Source organism: Callithrix jacchus, chromosome 7 (genome assembly GCF_049354715.1).
Source record: "Callithrix jacchus isolate 240 chromosome 7, calJac240_pri, whole genome shotgun sequence".
NCBI lineage: Eukaryota > Metazoa > Chordata > Mammalia > Primates > Cebidae > Callithrix > Callithrix jacchus.
The window spans coordinates 59,904,346-59,918,759 of NC_133508.1; the positions used below are offsets into that span (position 1 = coordinate 59,904,346).

The following is a 14,414-nucleotide window of genomic DNA, read 5'->3' on the forward strand; positions in this document are numbered from 1 at the left end:
AAAGAAAGGAAAGAAAGGAAAGAAAGGAAAGAAAGAAAGAAAGAAAGAAAGAAAGAAGGAAAGAAAGAAAGAAGTAAGCACCACCCAGCACTGTGGCTCACACCTGTAATCCCAGCTCTTAGGGAGGCAGAGGTGGGAGGATAGCCTGAGCCCAGGAGTTCGAGACCTGCCTGGGCAATATAGTGAGACCCCATTCTCCACAAAAAGGAAAAAAAAAAAAGAAAAAAAGAAGTAAACACCTAGTGACAAACAATACATATCACTACTACAACTTTATGTTTGTCTTTTCACAAAAAAAAAAAAAGCACCCTTCAAGAGCCTGCTGACAACACTGCTGAAAGAAAAGGCAATAGTACTGGAGAACAGACTTAATTGACTTATTCTAGGGCCCACAGTGACCCAGTCTGAGTCAAAGGCCAAAGATCTCATGATTCCCAAGGCAGTGGAGAGACAACCAAAGACCTGAGATTGAATTCCAGCTCCACTTCTTACTAGTGGTGTGTGTGAACTTGGGACAGTCACTTTACTTTCTGACCTTTGGCTTGTTCATCTATAAAACAGGGATGCAAACCGGGAGCAGTGGCTCATGCCTGTAATCCCAACACTTTGGGAGGCCAAGGCAGACAGATCACTTCAGGTCAGGAGTTCGAGACCAGCTAGCCAACATGGTGAAACCCCATCTCCACTAAAAATATAAAAATTAACTGGGCATGATGGCACGCACCTTTAATCCCAGCTACTCGGGAGGCTGAGGCAGGAGAATCGCTTGAACCTGGGTGGCAGAGGCTGCAGTTGGCCAAGATTGTGCCACTGCACTCCAGCCTGGGTGACAGAGTAAGACTCTGTCTCAAAAAAAAAAGGGGGGGGAATGCCAACTACCACCTCACAAAATTATTGGGAAGACTGTAAAATATATACCACCTAGCACAATTACTGGGCACGGAATAGGCAACTCAACGCTTCTTTTTCTTAATCTTAAGAAAATACCTCATAATCAAGGAAGGCTAATTAACAATCTGTATTATTAATTACTGGTCAACAATGAACCTGTGTTTGCTGCCTTCTTCATACTCCAACCCATTCCCATTCCCTTCCCAGCTCACTATTTCCAGAACTTTAGTTACTATGTTTAGAAAAGTGATTTAATTTTAGAAACCTGGAAAATTCTTCTAGGAGTAAATTGAGCAAAACCTTAATCTGCCCCCAGGGGAATTCTGAGCAAAACAATTATTTCTGACAAGAGAAGAATTTTCTACGGCAGTAATTCAATTTAACTACATGAATACTACCAAAGATGCAAACACAGTGACAGAAGGCAATGAGGAACATACCGTCCAGATTCCCCAAAAATAAATGTCCTCCTAAAATCCAAACCCCTCCCTCCCTAATCTGAGGTAGTCAAATCTTACTATGTGATCTGAATACTCCCGGCTCTGACAGCAGTCCAGCTCCTTAGGCCAGAACTGCAAGCCGTTTGTAAAAGAAATACCCTGAGCAAACCCCACCCCTCAAAACATCCCCAAAAGGCAGGGAGGTCCAGGGTATCTTCTCCTCCAACCACAAATAAGGCACCAGGGGCTCGGCAGCACAATCTTTCCCCCAAGGTCATTCGAGTCAGTGAAGGTGCGACGGCGGAGCTGCAAGCTGTCTCTGGCCTTCTGGAAATCACACTGCAAGGGTTTGGGGGGTGCCTAATCTCTTCCCCTCTCCCACCCGCAAGGGTGAGCACTGGCCTCGGCATTTCCGAAACAAGCCACAACAAGCTCTGCAGTGTTAGGAAAGGGGCTGACGCGATGAAGAAACAGATGCTCCAAAGCTAGACGGTCTTTCTCCGCTCACAGAGCCTCCTCCAAGGTTATGCACAGAAACCGCAAGGACCTCCGAGAGCTCTAAACGGGTCTCCGAAGCCCCAGCGCGGCCTCTCCGGGACGCCGGCTTCCCTGCAGGCAGGATCCGCAGCCAGAGGCCACCGGCCCCAGAAACCGCACTTCATTCCTGCGCTCCGGGAAGCCATGGCTCCTTCCCCGCCCGAGCCGCGGGGCGGGGGCCCGGGGTGCGCGGGGAGGCGGGCCCCGCGCTGCGGAAAGTTCACCGCGGCGGGCGGGGGCGGCCCCTGCCCCGCTCGCCGGCGTCCCCCTGCAGATTCCACCATTAATTAGTCCTAAGGACTGTCTACTGGCAACTTAAACAAAGCGAATGCCTCGCATTCCTTCCCGGCCCAGCGGTCTGGCTGCGAGACCAGCGGAGCGCCCGGGACCCGGGCCGGCGCGGCCGACAGCTGCTGCGGCGGCGACGGGACCCCTCCCCGACCGGCCCGCGCCCCGCGCCCGCAGCTGGCCCCGCACGCTGGCCCGACGCGCTCCCAAACCGCCCTCCTCCTCCTCCCGCTGGAGCTCCCGGGCCCTTCCTGTCTGATCACTTCCTTCCTCCGGTGCCCGCCGGGCCCCGCGCAGCCCACTCCCCGGCCGCCCCGCCGCCCCCCGCCCCTAGCCGGCCCGTGCCCCCGCCCCCCAACCCCAAATTCGACCTCCGAAACTCTTCGCCGGCCCCTCGAAAATGTCTTCTCCGCGTCTCTGTCCCAAACATTTCTCCTTAGAGTCTCGCTCCCACCAAGAAGTCTCCTCAGAACCTTCCCTCCCCCTCCCGAAGAAAAATCTCCTCAGTCTTCCTCCAACTCCACAAACCTGCGGCGGGTCTCGCCCCAAAAGGTCCCCTCCTGAGCCCTTCCTCCAAAATCCATTCCAACTCTCCCCCAACTCCACACCCCCATCACTCCCCGCCTGCGCCCGCGGTTTCCTCTGGCCCGTGGCCCCTGGTGCCCCGACCTCACCGGGGACCGGTCTCCCATCCCCGCTGCCCTCCTCTCCAAGCGACCAGCGCGGCCCGCCGAGCCGCGTTCCCGCCGTCGTCCCGCGGACCCTCACCTCGGCGGCCCCGGACCGCGCTCCCGCCTGTAGAGGGGTCCGGCGCTCAGCTCCCGGCGGCCGGCGCCTCCTCCGGCTCCGCGGGACTGACAATGAGGGGCGGGGCCGTGTGGTGACGTCAGCGTTCTGGAAGGCGGGGTCATTGTGATGGGCGGGATTGGTCTGCAGGGCCCCGCCCCCTCCGTCCTTTTTTTCCTTCCCGGGACTTAAACTCCGCCAAGTTTTTATTGACTCCCAAGCTAGGTCCTGCGATAGGCAGGCGCCCTGGGAGTCGCAATGGAAGACAAGACTTCACGCTTTCAGGAGGGACATTTTCGCCCGCGTGGTGGCTCACCTCTGTAATCCCAGAACTTTGGGAGGTTGAGGCGGACGGATCGCTTAAACTAAGGAGTTCGAGACCAGCCTGGACAACATGGGGAAACCATCATTACCATTATAAAAAATACAAAAATTACCCGAGCGTGGTGGCGCGCGCCTGTAGGCTAAAGTGGGAGGATCGCTTGAGCCCAGGGGCTGCAGTGAGTCGTGATCGTGCCACTCTACTCCAGCATGGGCAACAGGATGAGCCTCTGTCTCAAACGGAAAAGGAAAAAAAAAAAGAGGGCCATTCTCAGTGGGGTTGTGAGGATTAAATGAGATAATCAATGGAAAGGACTAGGACCTGGTATGGAATAATGACTCAACAAATGCTATTTCTATTACTCGGCAAAGGCAGAGAAGGAACTCAGACTTAGGAGGCATGGGTCCAGTCCCCAGCTCTGCTACTAATTCATTGTGTGATGCTAGACAAGTACTTTCCCATCTATATTCGAGATTTTCATCTACTTTAAAATCAGAGGAGGGAATAACCAAATGATCTCAAAATCCCTTCTGATACTTCTGTGACATATTTCCTGTAATTCTACTATCTAAAACGTATCTAGGGCCCAGACAAGTTGGGAGGAGGGCTTCGAAGACAGCCCAAGACCCACACCCAGCATAGCACAGGACATAGCCAGAGACTGCTCTTGCTGCGGATGCCCTCCCACACGCTGGCACGCAGCAGCATTCACAAGCCAGGACACAGATGAGCTGAGAGCTGCTTCCTCTCTGACTACAGCAGCATGGTTGGTCTCTTGAGACATCTCTTGTGTAAGTTCTTTATTGCCTATGGAATAAAGGCCCAAGCCCTGGTCTGGTATGATCGCTTCCTACCTTTACACACACACACACACACACACACACACACACACACACAGAGTAAAGTTTATCCAAACTTCTCTTAGCACACCCACTGCTTTCCCACATTTGACCCTTTGCTCAAGCTCTTCCCTGCTGTCTAATCTCCCAGTTTCCCCCAGTCAGAATGTAATCCCCCCTGCTCTGAATCCCCAATAGCAGTGTGTTTAACCCTCATCTGGGCATGAGCGCTACAACTTATAACCAACTCACCTCCCATTTGTTTCTTAGCACTTCCTGGAGGTCAGAAGCCACACATGTTTGTGGAGCTCAAGTTTTGATGCCAAAAAAGCCTGGGATCATATGTTACAGGGTCATACTAGGTGTCCCTGAGTCTCAGTCTTCTCATCTGTAAAATGGGGATAATAATATAGTCTTGCGGTGTTTGTTTGTTTATTTTTATTTTTTGTGGTGTTTGTTTTAAAATCACTTAAGATACTGTATGGAAAGCATAAGGCACAATGTTTCACAAACAATATGATTGTCATTCTTTTCTTTCTTTCTCTTTCTTTCTTTTTTCAAAACAGATTTTCTCTTGTCACCCATGCTGGAGTGCAATGGTGCAATCTCAGCTCACTGCAACCTCCGCCTTCCAGGTTCAAGAGATTCTCCTGCCTCAGCCTCCCAAGTAGCTGGGATTACTGGTGCTAGCCACCAAACCTGGCTAATTTTTGTATTTTTAGTAGAGACAGTATTTCACCATGTTGGCCATGCTGGTCTCAAACTCCTGGCCTAAGGTGATCCATTCACCTTGGCTTCTAAAGTGCTGGGATTACAGGTGTGAGCCACCATGCCAGGCCCCTGTCATTCTTATTTTCAATAGTATTATATTGACCAGGCACCATGGCTCATGCCTGCATTCCCAGCACTTTGGGAGGATCATTTCAGTACAAGAGTTTGAGACCAGCCTGAACAACATGGCAAAACCCTGTCTTTACAAAAAATATAAAAAAATTAGCTGGACCTGGTGGTACGCATGTAGTCTCAGCTACTCAGGAGGCTGTGGTGGGAGGATCCCTTGAATCTGGGAGATGGAGGTTGCAATGAGCCATGATACTGCCACCACAATCCAGCCTGGGTGACAGATGGAGACCCTGTCTCAAAATATATACATATATTATACTATATATATTATTACTATCATCAGTATTATTCCTAGTTCCTAACACCACACTGCACCCCTGTGACAATCCACCCAATCATTTCATGTGAAAGACTTTTAGGCCTTGAGAAAGGAAGAGGCTTGCTGAAAGTGGCCCGGCAAAGCGTTTCCATTGAAATAGGAACCAGCACTCCAGTCTGCAGCCCCCAGATGGATTCTGCAGAGTCACATCTGATGCCCCAGGGCATCTCTGTCATTCAGCACGCCTCCAAGCTTGACCCGTTGCTCAAGCTCTTCCCCTGCTGTCTCCTCTCCCAGTTTCCCCCAGCCAGAAGGCAATCCTCCCTGCTCTGAATCCCCAATAGCAGTGTGTTTAACCCTCATCCAGGCATGAACAGATGTGAGTTCAGCTGAGCTGACCTATTTCTGCTTTATGCCTTTCTCCTCTCACCTTCTTTATAGAGATGTGGATCTGTGTTAAACTGCCCTTGGCATCTCTGCAGTCATCTAGGAGAGCTGCAATGAGGCACTGGGTGTTTCCAGAGCTCTGGCCTGTGGGAGGAGGGGAACAACTTTGGGGTTCTGATTAATTTCCTATGCTGCAGGCAGGCACAAGGTTATCCTGAAATGCCTGGCCAAGTCCTCAAAAGCCCCTAATAAATTATAGCTTATTTTTAGAAAAAAGATTTAAAAACACCACTTCCTGTGAAAAGTAAGCACGGCCATAAGATTGCTGGAGGCAAAGGAAGGAACTTTACTGAATTGCTCCTAAGGGCTAAAGCCGATTCCAAGTACTACAAACCCTTGGAAGGAAAAACCCAGGACAGACAAGGGAGGTTCTGAACAAAGAACTTTCTCCCCAGGACCCTTGATCCCAGCAACGATGTATTCATTTAATTATAGCAAAACCTTTGGCACAGGAAAGATCGGAATCCAAAACCCAGATCCACCACTTACTAGTTATGTAACCTTGAGCTTTTAAATCTCCACCTCAGTTTCTCATCTGCAAAATGGAAATAATAATAGTACCTTTCTCACAGTGCCTGTTCTGGTTAAACATGTGAAAGAGCTTAGTTCAGGGCCCATTAGCTAGTTCATGCCAGGATATAGTGGTTGCTGTTACTGTTTGAACATGTCCTCGTCCTCCCAGCAAGACCTCCCATAGGCTGGACTCTGAACTGGAAATAGAGCTAAATAATAGCCCTGCCCTCAAGAGGCTCCATTAGTAAAAGGAAAGGCATAGGGGTTTTTTGTTTGTTTGTTTTTTGTTTTTTTGTTTTTTTTTCTCTCTCTCTGTCTTTTTAAAAATTTTTTTTTTAAAGACAGGGTTTCACCATGTTGGCCAGGCTGGTCTTGAACCCCTGACCTCAGGCGATCCACCTGCCTTGGCCTCCAAAGTGCTTGGATTACAGGCATGAGCCACCACGCCTGGCCGGAAAACAAATATAGATTTATATGATTATGCAATAAAACGTGTCTATTGGGTATGGCATGGTTAAGTGAAAAGAGCTAAGAGTAAGTTGCTGAATTACAAGTGTAGTAATATTCTATAGTTATAATTTGAAATATATGCTTAGTATATGCATAGAAAAGTATGTGGACTATAAAAAAACTAAATAGGGCTAGGCATGGTGGCTCACACCTGTAATCCCAGCACTTTGGGAGGCCGAGGCTGGTGGATTGCCTGAGCTCAGGAGTTTGAGACCAGCCTGGACAACATGGTGAAACTCCACTCTACTAAAATACAAAAAAAATAAAAATTAGCCAGGATTGGCAGCATACACCTGTAGTCCCAGCTACTTGGGAGGCTGAGGCAGGAGAATTGCTTGAACCCGGGAGGCGGAAGTTGCAGCGAGCCAAGATTGCACCACTGTACTCCAGGCTGGGCAACAGAGTGAGACTCCATCTCAAAAAAAAAAAAAAAAAAAAAAAAAAGAAAGAAAGAAAAACTAAATAGGCCAGGCACAGTGACTCACACCTGTAATCCCAGTGCTTTGAGTGGCCAAGGTGGGAAGTACAATGGCAGGATCTGGACTTACTGCAACCTCCACCTCCTAGGTTCAAGCGATTCTCCTGCCTCAGCCTCCCAGTAGCTGAGATTACAGGCATTAGCCACCACACCAAGATAATTTTTGTATTTTCAGTAGAGATGGGGTTTTACTATGTTACCCAGGCTGGCCTCGAAAGCCTGGGCTCTAGCGATCCTCCAGCTTTGTCCTCCCAAAGTGCTGGGATTGCAGGCATAAACCACCATGCCCAGCCAAATTTTTTTTTATTTATTTGTTTGTTTTTATTTTTATTTTGAGACAGAGTCTCACTCTGTCACCTATGCTAAAGTGCAGTGGTGCGATCTCGGCTCACTGCAACCTCCACCTCCCAGATTCAAGCAATTCCCCTGCCTCAGCCTCCTAAGTAGTTGAAATTACAGGCCTGTGCCACCACGCCCGGCTAATTTTTGTATTTTTAGTAGAGACAGGTTTTCACCATGTTGGTCAGGCTGGTCTAGAACTCCTGACCTTGTGATCTGCCTATCTCAGCCCCCAAAAGTGCTGGATTACAGGTGTGAGCCACCGCCAGGCATGGTGGCTCATACCTGCAGTGAGTTATGATCTCACCACTGCACTCCAGCCTGAGTGACACAGAAAGACCCTGTCTCTAATACATAAATAAGAGCTAAATAGAGAACTTTCAGCTTTTGTCTTTCTTTTTGCTTTGCTGGGTTTGTTTTGGTTTTAGTTTTGTTTTTTTGAGATAGAGTCTCACTTTGTCACCCAGGCTGGAGTATAGTGGCATGATCTTGGCTCACTATAACCTCCACCTCCCAGGGTCAAGTGATCCTCCTATCTCAGCCTCCCAAGTGGCTGAGACAACAGGTGTCTGCCAACATGCCCAGCTAATGTTTTAATGCATATTTTTGGTAGAGATGGGATCTTGCCATGTTGCTCAGGCTCGTCTCCATCTCCTGAGCTCAAGCCATCTCCCTATCTGGGCCTCCCAAAGTGCTGGGATTACAGGTTTGAGCCACTGTGCCTAGCCTGCTTTGCTGTTCTCTGTGTGTATAAGTTTGAGAACTTTCAAAAAAGACTTTGCTGTGGAGGGGAAAAGGGATAAAAATACAGCTGTAAGGTATCCCAGCAGTGGCATCAGACCCAACTGTGCATACTGCAATAGAAAGTCCCACAGATTTCATCTCATTCTTCAGGGGGTTCCAGGAAAGCCCATGCCGAGACAATTTTCACTTTATCCCCTCGCTCTAGCCCTTGGTTGTGTTTGAGCTTTCAATGCTACAAGCCAAAAGTAAGACACCTAATAGAAGTCCTAGGAACCATGACAAGGCCAGGACAAATAGACTTTTAAGCAGGCATAATTTTTTTTTCTCTTTGTCTGTATTAGTTGGAGTTCTCCAGAGAAACAGAACCAATAGAAACCAATAGTAAGGATGAGGGGGTCTCACTATATATATATATATATACACACACACACACACACATATATCTCACGTATATTATATATACGTGAGATGTATATATATATACACATATATCTCACGTATATACATGAGATACATAAAATAAATTTAATGTATATAGATATATATAATGTATATAGATATATGTGTATATATCTATATACATTAAATTTATTTATTATGGGAATTGATTCACAAGATTATAGAAGCAGAGAAGTCCCACAATCTGCCTTCAACAAGCTGGAGAACCAGAAAAGCTGGTGGTGCTAAGAATGGGGGTTTGTGGGCAGAGGAGTGCTAGTGTAAGTCTCAGAGTCCAAGGGTCTGAGAACTAGGAGCTCCAATGTCCAAGGGCAGGAGAAGATGGATGTTCCAGCTCAAGGAGAGAGAGCAAATTTGTCCTTCCTCCTCTTTTTTGTTCTGTCAGGCCCTCAATGAATTGGATCATGCCCATCCACATTGTTAAAAGGTAGCTTTCTCTACTCAACCTACCAATTCAAATATTAATCTCTCCTGGAAATACTCAGAAATAATGTTTAACGGCCGGCACTTAGAGAGGCTGAGGCGGGCGGATCATGAGCTCAGGAATTCAAGACCAGCCTGGCCAACATGGTGAAATCCCGTCTCTATTAAAAATACAAAAATTAGCTGGGCGTGGTGGCACATGCCTGTAATCCCAGCTACTTGGGAGGCTGAGGCAGGAGAATTGCTTGAACCAGGACTCTGGGAGGCAGAGGTTACAGTGAGCCGAGGTTGTGCCACTGCACTCTAGCCTGGGCTATAGAGCAAGACTCTGTCTCAAAAAAAAAAAAAAGGAAAGAAAGAAAGAAAGAATGTTTTACCAGCTATCTGGGCATCCGTTAGCCCAGTCAAATTGACACATCAAATTCACCATCACACTGTGTCCTAGGCCCCTTTCACACCTTCCCAAGAATCACAATATGTCAGTACCTTGTGTCTACCATGCCTAAACTTGCACTTTCATTTTCACTCATATATCTTTCTGCAATTTAATTTTTTACAAGGAGCACCATTACTGTGTCATCAGGAAAAAAAAAAAGGGCAGTAAAGGTATACATCAAAAAAAATGCTAACCAAGCTGGAGTTGGCTCACTTTTGTTGGTTTGCAAACAATCAATGATTACCCAGTATGGTTGAGGCCAGTGCAAAGGCTGCCAAGAATCACAGAAAGTGAGACAATAGGAAGGAATAAAATCACCCTCAATTCTCCTACCATCCCCAAAATGGCATAATTTTAAGTTCCCTCCATTCCTTTGCTTCCTCATGTCTCAGGGCAACCACTACTACATGCATTTCATTCATTCATTCATTCATTCCACAAACATTTATAGATCCTTTACACTGAACCAAGAATCATGCTGGGTACATTACATATACGATCTCTTAAAGCTTATGGGGTCATTATTGCTAGTATATTGCATATACTATCCTTAAAGATTACAGGGGGTCATTATTGCTATCTTGCAGACTGTGAAAATAGGCTCAGACAGGTAGTCACTTACTGGTCACACATCTAGTAGGATCTCAACCAAAACATGTGCAGTATCAAAGCCCAAGTCCTGGAGGAAATGGGCTGTATTCCAAAACAAATAATGTATGCACTCTGGTAGCCATTACTGACTGGATGGCTTTGGGCAAGTCATCGAACTCTTCTCAGGAGCAGTTTTCCCACCTCTGCAGAACAAATGTATACCCAACTATTTCATATATGGTAAGTGCTTTGTAAATTGTATCATATAATGCAAAAGAAAGGCATATCAGCTTTTCAGGGACTAGGTCTCACTCATCTTTGGATGTCTGGTTGCTTCCCCCGCCCGGTGTTTTCCTCCGTAGTGTTTATTCCCCCATTAGCGCACTTAGTCTTCCTCACACGCATCTTATTTCCCCCTCCAGCCTGGGACTTGCTCAACAATAGGAATCATGCTTATTAATTTCTGATCCCTTTCTGCCCCTTGTACAGTATCTGGCCTGCATCCCTCCATTCCTTTGATCTTTTATTTATTTCACAAGAAATGGCTGAGTGCCTAACATGTGCCAGGCACTACACAGACTGAAATACAGCAAAAGTTCCAAGTTTCTTGGACTCCTCCTGGAGGAGTGGAGAAACAGAACATTAAACAACATTACTTAACAACAATTGCATTAAGTGCTGCAAAGCGTCGGGTCACATGCCAGGAGGGATTGGGGGATGCAGGGTGGGAAACTGAATTGGGCAACTGAATTGAGGAGCCAAGAAGGCTCCTAGAGGAGGTGGCCTGGAGGCTCAGAGAGGGTAAGGAACATGCTCAAGGTCACACAACTGGTAAGTGGGAAAATTGGGATTTTAACCCAGGAATGTCTGACTCCAAAGCCCATACTCTACTAGGAAACATTGTCTTTTATTTCCTTCCTCCACCTTTTATCATCTTTTATTTCCTTGACTTTTTTTTTTTTTTTTTTGATGGAGTCTTGCTCTGTCACCTGGGCTGGAGTGCAGTGGCGTGACCTCAGCTAACTGCAACTTCCACCTGGATTCAAGCGATTTTCCTGGATTCAAGCGATTTTCCTGCCTCAGCTTCCTGAGTAGTTGGGATTATAAATGTGTGACACCACACCCAGTTAACTTTTGTATTTTTAGCAGAGACTAGGTTTCACCATATTGGCCAGGCTGGTTTTGAGCTCCTAACCTCAAATGCTCCACCTGCATCAGCCTCCCACAAGATGCTGGGATTACAGGTGTGAGCCACTGTGCCCCATCCCCTACTCCCTTGACTTTTATTGGTGAGAAAGGAGTAAAGCCTGTCCAAATGCATGCTCTAAAGCAATATTTTTGTCCCAGCTTTTGGGGGAAATCACAGATCCTTTTGAGAATCTGGTGAAATCTATGAAACCTCTCTCCAGAATTCCATGTATACAGACAGAAAATCTTATACAATTTAAAATCTTACCTACAATTTCAGGGAGTTCATAGACATCCTGAGACCCAGACTTAGAACTCATTCTATGGAGGACCATCAGACCTTATAGTGAGATTCTCAGAACTACTGAAGAGACACCAGGACCCCATAAAGACCTCAAATCCCCAGAGAGATCTCAAGACCCTACAGAAAGAGTCTCAAGATCCAGTAGAAAGATCCGAGATCCTGTAGAGGTCCCCAAGTTGCTACAGAGTAACAGCCGGGGCCCTGCAGAAATATTCTTAAGAGACTACAGACATAGAGGAACCTCAATCCCTCCTGAAGCTGGAGTCCTCATAGTGGGTTTGGAGAGCTGTAATTTTTTGTTTTTTGGTTTCTGTCTTTTGAGACAGAGTCTGGTCTCTGTGGCCCAGGCTGCAGTGCAGTATTATAATCACCCCTCACCACAGCCTCAAACTCCTGGGCTCAAGCAATCCTCCTGTCTCAGCCTCCAAAATAGCTGGGACCAGAGACATGTGCCACCATGTCCAGCTAATTTTTTTAATTTTCTGTAAAGAGGAAGGGGGGGGGTGTCTCACTATGTTTCTCATGCTGGTCTTGAACTCCTGGAATCAGGAAATCCTCCCACCTTGGCCTCCCAAAGTGGTGAGATTACAGGCGTAAACCACTATGCCCTGCAGAGACCCATAATTCTTAACCCTTTTTGGATTACTGAGACCTTTGAAACTTCAAAGAAAAACGCAACAGACACTACATGTTACACAATTTCAAGGGGTCCACAGACCTCTGAGAGGCCATCGGTAGACCCCAGGTACAGAACTTCGGTTCCTGAGGTGCTGCAAGAATATACCCGCCCCCCTCCCCGCCGCCGCCGCCCCGCAAACACCTCAAGAACCTGGACCAGAACCACAGACCCAAGACACAAACTTTAGGGTGCAACAGACCCCGAGTTGCATCCCGGCCCCGCAGTTTACTAGCCATGACCTTGAACACTTACCTAGAAACCCTCAGGCCTCAGCATCTCACCTGCCAAAAGAGAGGGCTGGACACCCTTCCCTCCCCAGCCCGGCCCCCCGTGGCGTGCGCTCCATGCCGAGTGGGGCGCTGGCACTGGCAGGACTCAGCCTCTCTCCCCTCCTGCGCCAGTGAGCCATGAATCCGGCTGCGGCACTTCATGAAATACTCAGGGGCGGACTGCACCAGGCAGGCGGGCGTCGGGGGAGGGGGCCGGCGTGTTTGCCGTTTGCCGCAGTGACAGCTCCAAGCCGCCCGCCGCGGGCCTGGGAAGCTGCCGGAGCCGGGCGCACTCTCGGCTTTTCCCACCCACCAGGCAGGGCGTTCCCGCCAGCCGGCTTCCTGCAACCGAGGGCCGGGAGGAGGGACGGCGCTGAGGGGCCGCAGGGCCTGGCAGGCCTGGTTCCTGGCTTTCTCTCCGCATTTCCTGAGCAGGACCGGCCGGGGGATGGGACCCAGCGCAAACCTCCTTCCCCGGGAGCGCAGCCAGGAAATCGCGTCCTTGTTAATTCAGGTTCCTCCTCTGCGCTGAATGGGACTGGTTTCCGTCCACGATCAAGTGGGCATGATGCGACCCACTTACCCCATGAGGAAGTGGAGAGACGAAATGGCAGCTCCGGACCCCACGACACAGCAAGATTCCAACCCCGTGATGTCAGTGTTAACTCCATCCTACGGATGAGCAAGCTGAGGCTTTGAAAAATGAAGTGACTTATCCAAGGTCATCATAAAAATATTGCTACTAATAAAATAACCTGCTTACTACATACCAGGCGCTGTGCTACAAATGCTCCGGGTATAATTTGTCATTGGGTTCTTATAATCGATGAAGATAACTGTTGTTACTAGTTCATAAATGAGGAAACAGAAGCAGAGGCCAAGCGGCTTCTCCAGTGTTGTACAGCTATGAAATAACAGAGCTAGGAATTAAGCTCCAGTCTCCTGTTTCCAGAGCTCAGACTTTTTCTAGGCTGCTTCCGCATTTCAGTTGAGTAACCGAAGGGCCATGACGTTGTCTCATTTGTTTCTGGGTTCTCAGAGCCTTACTGAGAACTTGATACAAAGTAAGTGCTTAAAGGTGACTAGGGAATCTTACCTGGAAGTTCACTCTTAGAAGGACTGATAGGAGGCACCTTTCATGACCCCTTCTAGAGCCTTCCACCGAGTGCAAATTTAGCCTCTGCCTGAATACTCGCTGCCCCTCCCCACACCCCCATCCCATTCCTTTGTTGGACAAATACATTTGGTTACAATGCAAATTCTCCTTGTTGTTGTTGTTTGTTTGTTTTTGAGTGGAGTTTCACATTGTAGCCCAGGCTGGAGTGCAATGGTGTGATCTTGGCTCACTGCAACCTCCTCCTCCTGGGTTCAAGCGATTTTCCTGCCTCAGCCTCCCAAGTAACTGCTAATACAGGTGTGTGCCACCACACTTGACTAATTTGGTATTTTTAGTAGAGATGAGCTTTCACCATGTTGGTCAGGCTGGTCTCGAACGCCTGACCTCAGGTGATCAACCCACCTCAGCCTCCCAAAGTGCTGGGATTACAGGCGTGAGCCACTGTGCCCGGCCTTAAATGCTCCTTTTTTTTTTGCCCTTGGTTTCTTGCAAACAAGGCCAGGCCATTTTCCTCCCTGTGGCCACATTACATATTGCATGGTATTCTTAGCCATTGTATACGGGTAGACAGTTCAATAATTTTTTTTTCTTTTTTTTTTTTATTCTGAGGATATACCAAGTAAGACAGTTCAATATTTAAGTTCCTCGTAAA

The 14,414-nt window shown here is 48.0% G+C and overlaps 1 protein-coding gene across 16 annotated transcripts in view; it reads right to left on the bottom strand.

Moving 5' to 3' along the window:
• LUZP1 (leucine zipper protein 1) overlaps positions 1 to 13,280 on the bottom strand; it is a 96,152-nt gene extending 82,872 nt beyond the window's left edge. For 6 of the 16 annotated variants that reach the window (XM_002750409.7, XM_035308100.3, XM_078330716.1 and 3 more), the window contains exon 1: positions 2,925 to 3,015. The gene's annotated coding sequence lies outside the window, so the exon portion shown is untranslated. Of the gene's footprint in view, positions 1 to 1,733; positions 2,051 to 2,924; positions 3,016 to 3,379; positions 3,494 to 4,355; positions 4,492 to 5,695; positions 5,797 to 12,628; positions 12,828 to 13,111 lie in introns of those variants that run through there. The other 10 variants (XM_078330712.1, XM_054258895.2, XM_078330713.1 and 7 more) reach the window with 6 other exon arrangements.
• Positions 13,281 to 14,414: the final 1,134 nt, after the last annotated feature.